General features: G+C 42.3%; 1 long non-coding RNA gene across 1 annotated transcript in view; it reads left to right on the top strand.

Moving 5' to 3' along the window:
• Nucleotides 1-1,872, top strand: part of LOC140727861 (uncharacterized) — a 48,667-nt gene extending 46,795 nt beyond the window's left edge. The window contains exon 4 of the long non-coding RNA XR_012098955.1: nt 1,745-1,872. This is a non-coding gene — a long non-coding RNA (uncharacterized lncRNA). The remainder of the gene's footprint in view (nt 1-1,744) is intronic.
• The last annotated feature ends 5,258 nt before the right edge of the window (nt 1,873-7,130 follow it).

Raw genomic sequence — 7,130 nt, forward strand, 5'->3', positions numbered from 1 at the left:
ATGGAGATGGAATGATGTGAATAAAAACTGTGGGTGGTGAAAGCGGTGGAGCTATTTTGAGTTTGAGACAAATGTCATCGGTAATGAGTTCTAAAGAACATAACTGATAGAAACACTGAGAATGAAATTGGTTGTTAATATTTTGAGGTCCTAGGCAGAAAAAATGGTATAAAGAGCCTAATGCAGGACTCAGTTCTTGTGTCAAGACTGGTGGCATTTTGGTGGAGACAACATTGGGAGTGACAATATGTTCTAGTGTATCCACATACATTACCCTGACCCTGGCCAGTAAGTTATCTGCTTGAGGTAGGAGCCAGAGTTGTACTGCTTTGGGTTAGTGTTTCTACCATATCGAGCTTGGAGTTGACAAAGGGATCTGCGGAGGTGTCGGCAACAATGCAGAGTTCAGCTGGAGCAGCCACACTGACACTAGTTGAAAGAGCAGGTCAGCTGCTGGCTAACCTCAGCAAGTGACTCAGCTCCTGACACCCCGAGCTCTTAACATCCACGGTGCAGCACGCTCAGGAGGTGGATGAGAGCAAATCCAACAACTCCCAGGAGGTTTGGACAACATCCAAGACAGAAGCAGCCCACGACTGGCACCGTCCACCACTCTAAACGGCAATTGTTTCCAGTGCCAGTGCATAATGGCTGCCATATGCACCAGCTACAAAATATACGGCAGTTACTCATACAGGCTTCACCAACAAGATCTTCAAAACCCATCGTCTCTACCCAAAGGACAGAACTAGCAGGCACCTGGGAACGCCGACTCCTGCAGGTTCACAGCCATTCTGGTTTGGAGATGTATCTGTACCGGGTCCTCCACTGGTACTGGGTCTAAATCCTGCAGCTCTCCTACTTGACGATCCTGTGGGAGTACCACTGCCAGACAGACTGCAGCAGTTCACCAGTATCTTCTTAAGGGCAATTCGGATGGGTCATACACATTGGCCTTGGCTGCACTGCTGACATTATTAAAATTGTATAAAAATATACGGCAATAACATTCTCACTAAAACTGCTCAATGATTTATCATAACCCATTTCTGCACATCTTTAGTGTGGCGCTGTAGTCATTGGCTCTGGTGTTGTGGTGAAACAATAGATCCATGGTGAATCACAGTGCAATCAGGAACAGGTTGATGCGTGTGCAGTACATTACAACTGGCAGCCTCTATGAAACAATCTCATTGACAAGATGGATGTATTAATGGTGTTAAATGAGAAGAGAGAAGATAGAACTTACTTAAGGATAACTGAATGTTTGCAAGGTCTTAATCTCATCTAGTTTTGGGATAGAAAATAAGGCATGGTGTTGGCTTGGGTTTTCCAGGGAAATGTCGACAGAACCTTTTATGTTCCCTTTTGTAATTGTAGGCAACTTTATGACTTTCTCATTTGTTGATATAAACACCTTTTGGCCATAAGGTTGCTATTAGATGTTTACTGTGTTGCCAATTGCACTCTGACTCTAGATTTCTGTGTGGGTGTGGGAAGTGGAGGAGCTCCCCTAACCCTTATGATAAGGAACCCATGCTGTCTCCTGATCCAGGTTGGAAGTGGGGTAGACAACCTCTTGCTTTTCATTTCAATGGAAGGTGCTGGCTGTGAAGGAATATTTACTAATTAAGATTATATTTGCTTTTATGTTTTATTGATTTTTAGATAGCTCTAATAATAATCAATAGCTTCTGAGTGTTTCTGTTTGTATGTCTAAAACATTTGCCCCTTTGCATTTCAGGGTGAGAAAGAAGGAGTCACTCAGCTGCTGCCGAAAAATTGTCTCACTGATCTGGCTGGGTGGGGTTTGCCCTGCTGCCAACGCTCCCACCATTCCGGGGTAGAAGGCTCTCTTGCTCCCTGAGGCCTTGCTGCAAGGCCTTACCGCTCAAATTCCTGCCACTCGGATTATCTGAGGTGAATTTGTGGTTCCATCAGAAACCTGTGGCAAGAGACAGTGCCTGGCTAACTCTGGCTCAACATCCAATGCCAGCAACAGTTTAAATGGACAGAGAATGAGATGTTAACAGGGGTCGTTAACATACCCTGTATTCAGTTAAACTAGGACACATAATCCACATTGCCTCTCTGTACTCACACAAAGTATATTGCATGGGCATTTTATTGTTACCACCAGTGCCTTGTTTTAATCTTAGAGGCCCAGTACACTGTTAGTGCAGAAAGATTCTGGAGCAGTTACCAGCTGTTAGAGAGTTCATATTCTCCTCGGCCAGGGACACGTATGAGGCTGTTAAAGGAACATTACTGAAAGCAGAATATTCAATTTTATAAGTGAGAAAACAGATTTTACAAGAAAGGAATTTTTCTCTGTTTGATCATCTGAGTCAACACCTGGAGGAACAGAAAGCTAGAAATGCGTTTTTAATGTGAGTTTTATGTTTCTCTTTGCTAGACATCTGTTTATGTGGCTTTAAATGAGAGTAGCAATGAGTGCAGGTAGGTTTTGCTTATGAGTCTGGCTATTTTAAACAAGTTTTTTTCAGAAAACCATATAAGGTTGAAATACAGTGAGAGCATCACAGTGGAGAACGTAACAAAAAGGTGCAATTTAAAATGAAGACGTTCTCATAACATTTAAAACACAGATGTCTTGTGACAGCTGCTTAAGTCCAGTTGTATGACTGAAGGATCTAATTCTTTGAGATTTCACGCAACAGTGTCTTCTGACATCCATTAAGCACAAAATTGAGCAACAGCTTAATATTATTAAAGTCTAAGGATTGAATTTGCTTGTGCGACTGACTTAAAATTGGCTTTGCTCCTAAAAATAGTTTTCAATGTTATGAGTTAATTTATTCCACCCATGCTACTGAGAACCACAGGCATCGGAAAATATAGTGTCTTTCTACTGACTGCCTATATATCTGTCTCACTGGAGAATGTTGCTCTTCAATGTTGCCATTGAGTGTCCAGTGTTACGTACCCCGTAACTGGGTCACTTACCAGCAAAGATAGAGAGGTCCGTTGAAGTCTGATGGTACTATTTTTAACAGTATTTATTGATAAAAACACACAAAATTAACATCGATGCAAACATACAGATAATATATGTCGTCAATACTAAATCTAAAAGCACGGGTATAATAATAATCAATAAGAAATAGCTCTATCGTTGTCTAGGGGATAATGTATTGTCCGATGGAAATATAAAAGTCACTCAAGTTCATTCAAGCTGCAGCTTTTGGTTGGAGAGAGAGACGGATTAAAACTTGCCCATTCCTTTTACGATGTCAATCCTTCGAGAGTCGTTGGGGGCTGATTTCTCCTTTGTTGTTAGTTAAAGTCGTTCTTCTGTGGCAAGGCCCACCAATTCCGAGGCAAATGGAAAAGGACACATGTGGCTTTCCACCGGCTTTCACTATTATGCTGTTACAGGATTTCGAGCGTTTCTTCTGGTGCGTCTGAGGGGCTGTTCCCACAGACCCTCTTTTATCCTGACTCACAGGGTCTCAGATGTCAATCAGGGTGGAATGATGCCAGCCCTCCACCAACCCCTCTCGGTTCATTGCCTGGGGGCTTCGATGAATCGTACAGTTCTCAATACACAATTCCGTCTCCAAGAGATAATGGCCGTTATCCGTGGCTTTGTCTCTCGGAGGCCCAGGACACATTCCAAACATTGAGGAATCTGCGTGTCACTCTCTCATTTCCTGAGTCTCCTGACCCGAATCAATAGCGATCCTGCGATTCTCAAAAAGGAGGGGGCCACAGGCGTAACACCAGAGACAGAATCAGAATCAGAATCAGGTTTATTATCACCGGCATGTGATGTGAAATTTGTTAATTTAGCAGCAGCAATTAAATGCAATACATAATCTAGCAGAGAGAGAAAAAATAATAAATAAAATAAAATGTAATAATAAATAAACAAGTAAATCAATTATGTATATTGAATAGATTTTTTAAAATGTGCAAAAACAGAAATAATGTATAGTAAAAAAAAGTGAGGTAGTGTCCAAAGCTTCAAAGTCCATTTAGGAATCAGATGGCAGAGGGGAAGAAGCTGTTCCTGAATCACAGTGTGTGCCTTCAGGCTTCTGTACCTCCTACCCGTTGGTAACAGTGAGAAAAGGGCATGCCCTGGGTGCTGGAGGTCCTTAATAATGGGCGCAGCCTTTCTGAGACACCACTCCCTAAAGGTGTCCTGAGTACTTTGTAGGCTAGTGCCTAAGATGGAGCTGACTAGATTTACAACCTTCTGTAGCTTCCTTCAGTCCTCTACAGTAGCCCCTCCATACCAGAGAGTGATGTAGCCTGTCAGAATGCTCTCCACGGTACAACTATAGAAGTTTTTGAGTGTATTTGTTGACATGCCAAATCTCTTCAAACTCCTAATGAAGTATAGCAGCTGTCTTGCCTTCTTTATGACTACATCGATATGTTGGGACCAGGTTAGATCCTCAGAGATCTTGACACTGAGGAACTTGAAACTGCTCACTCTCTCCACTTCTGATCCCTCTATGAGGATTGGTATGTGTTGCTTCATCTTAACCTTCCTGAAGTCCACAATCAGCTCTTTTGTCTTATTGATGTTGAGTGCCAGGTTGTTGCTGTGGCACCATTCCACTAGTTGGCATATCTCACTCCTGTATGCCCTCTCGTCACCACCTGAGATTCTACCAACAATGGTTGTATTGTCAGCAAATTTATAGATGGTACTTGAGTTATGCCTAGCCACACAGTCAAGTGTATATAGAGAGTTGAGCAGTGGACTAAGCACACACCCCTGAGGTGCACCAGCGTTGAGTGTCAGCGAGAAGGATATGTTATCACCAATCCACATAGACTGTGGTGAACCACACCTCCACTCATTCTCACTTAAATGCATGGCATTTTCTCTACCTGACTGGAGATATGGATGTTGATGGTCTCATTGCCGATCATTGTTAGCTCTGTTCAAGTGGACAGTATTTCTGTAGAGCTGAGACCAGAGACCTGGTGTTGACTGATATTATCTCAGCTTAACTGGAAACTGTGGGATACCCATTGTTGGCTAACAGTAGCATTGTGTGACTAGAGGATGTCAAGATCTGGAGCCCTAAGTATTGGCAGAAGATAGTATTTCTATTTATAAAGAACTACATCCTCCTGAGGCAGTGGTTTTGGAGTGTTTTGTGCATCATATATCATTCTAGTGCTAAGGTCTGCTGCAAATTAGTTAAACTGAACTTCTTACAAATGCTGATATGATCCTTGGCACATCCTGCAGTGAGTTTGTCACATGTCCACTGCCTTGGATTTAACTGGTTCAGGCAGCATTGACCCTGATTTTGAAAAGGAGATTCATGCCCAGTGGCCCCAAGGAGTTCTCACAAAAGCAAATGTTTTTAAAGAAATTAATTAACCCGACAAGTAAAATAAATGACCACAAGAACATAGAGAGAATAGAAACAGTCCACATGGTTTTCTTAAGAAAAGATAGAGTTCATGTTCATTGTCATTTCAACCATATACATGTATACCGCAAAATGAAACCTTGTTCCTCTGGACTAAGGTACACAACACAGTGCATACAAATCTCACACAATGCATAAAATAATATTACCATAAATAAATGAACAAATATTAACGTGCATTTATGTCACAAGTTAAAAAATAAAGAGTATAACACCACTAGCACTTGATGTGTGGGTGGTGGCAGAGAGTTCAGTTGTCTCATGGCCTGAGGAAAGAAGCTGTTTCCCCTCATTCTCCTGCGCTCCAGGGAATAATGTCCTAACCTATTCAATCTTTCTCTGTAACTCAGTTTCTCAAGTCCCAGCAACATCTTTGTAAACCTTCTCTGCACTCTTTCAACCTTATTAATATCCTTCCTGTAATTAGGTGACCAAAACTGCACACAATATTTCAAATTCGGTCTCACCAATGTCTTATACAACCTCACCATTACATGCCAACTCTTATACTCAATACTTTGATTTATAAAGGCCAATGTACCAAAAGCTCTCTTTACAACCCTATCTACTTGTGACACCGCTTTTAGGGAATTATGTATCTGTACTCCCAGATCCCTCTGTTCTACTGCACTCCTCAGTGTCCTACCATTTACCTTGTATGTTCTACCTTGGTTTGACCTTCCGAAGTTCAATACCTCACACTTGTCCGTATTAAACTCCATCTGCCATTTTTCAGCCCATTCCTCCAACTGGTCCAAATCCCTCTGCAAGCTTTGAAAACCTTCCTCACTGTCCACTACACCTCCAATCTTTGTATCATCAGCAAATTTGCTGATCCAATTTACCACATTATCATGGATATAGATGACAAATAACAATGGACCCAGCACTGATCCCTGTGGCACACCACTAGTCACAGGCATCCACTTAGAGTAGCAATCCTCCACTACCACTCTCTGGCTTCTCCCATTAAGACAATGTCTAATCCAATTTACTACCTCACCATGTATACCTAGTGACTGAATCTTCCTAACTAACCTCCCATGCGGGACCTTGTCCATGTAGACAACATCCACTGCCTTCCCTTCATCCACTTTCCTGGTAACGTCCTCGAAAAACTCTAATAGATTGGTTGACCATGACCTACCACGCACAAAGCCATGCTGACTGTTTCTAATAAGTCCCTGTCTATCCAAATACTTGTAGATCCTATCTCTTAGTATTCCTTCCAATAATTTACCTACTTTGTTTATGTGCAGTGAGGACCGGTCAACCTGCACCTTCGTAAAATCCACAATCATCTCTTTAGTCTTGTCCATGTTGAGACTCGAGTTGTTGTGCTCGCACCATTCTGCTTCATCTCTGTACTCCGTCTCGTCATCGTTGTCGATGAGGCTGACCGTGGTTGCGTCATCTGTGAACTTGATGATCCGGTTGGAACTGGATCTAGCGGTATAGTCATGCATCATCATCACTCACCACTCTCAGTGTGAAAAACTTACCCCTAACATCTCCTCTGTGCTTACTTCCAAGCACCTTAAAACTATGCCCTCTCGTGCTAACCATTTCAGCCCTGGGAAAAAGCCTCTGACTATCCACACAATCAATGCCTCTCATTATCTTATACACCTCTATCAGGTCACCTCTCATCCTCCATCGCTCCAAGGAGAAAAGGCCAAGTTCACTCAACCTATTCTCATAAGACATGCT

Source organism: Hemitrygon akajei, chromosome 5 (genome assembly GCF_048418815.1).
Source record: "Hemitrygon akajei chromosome 5, sHemAka1.3, whole genome shotgun sequence".
Lineage (NCBI taxonomy): Eukaryota > Metazoa > Chordata > Chondrichthyes > Myliobatiformes > Dasyatidae > Hemitrygon > Hemitrygon akajei.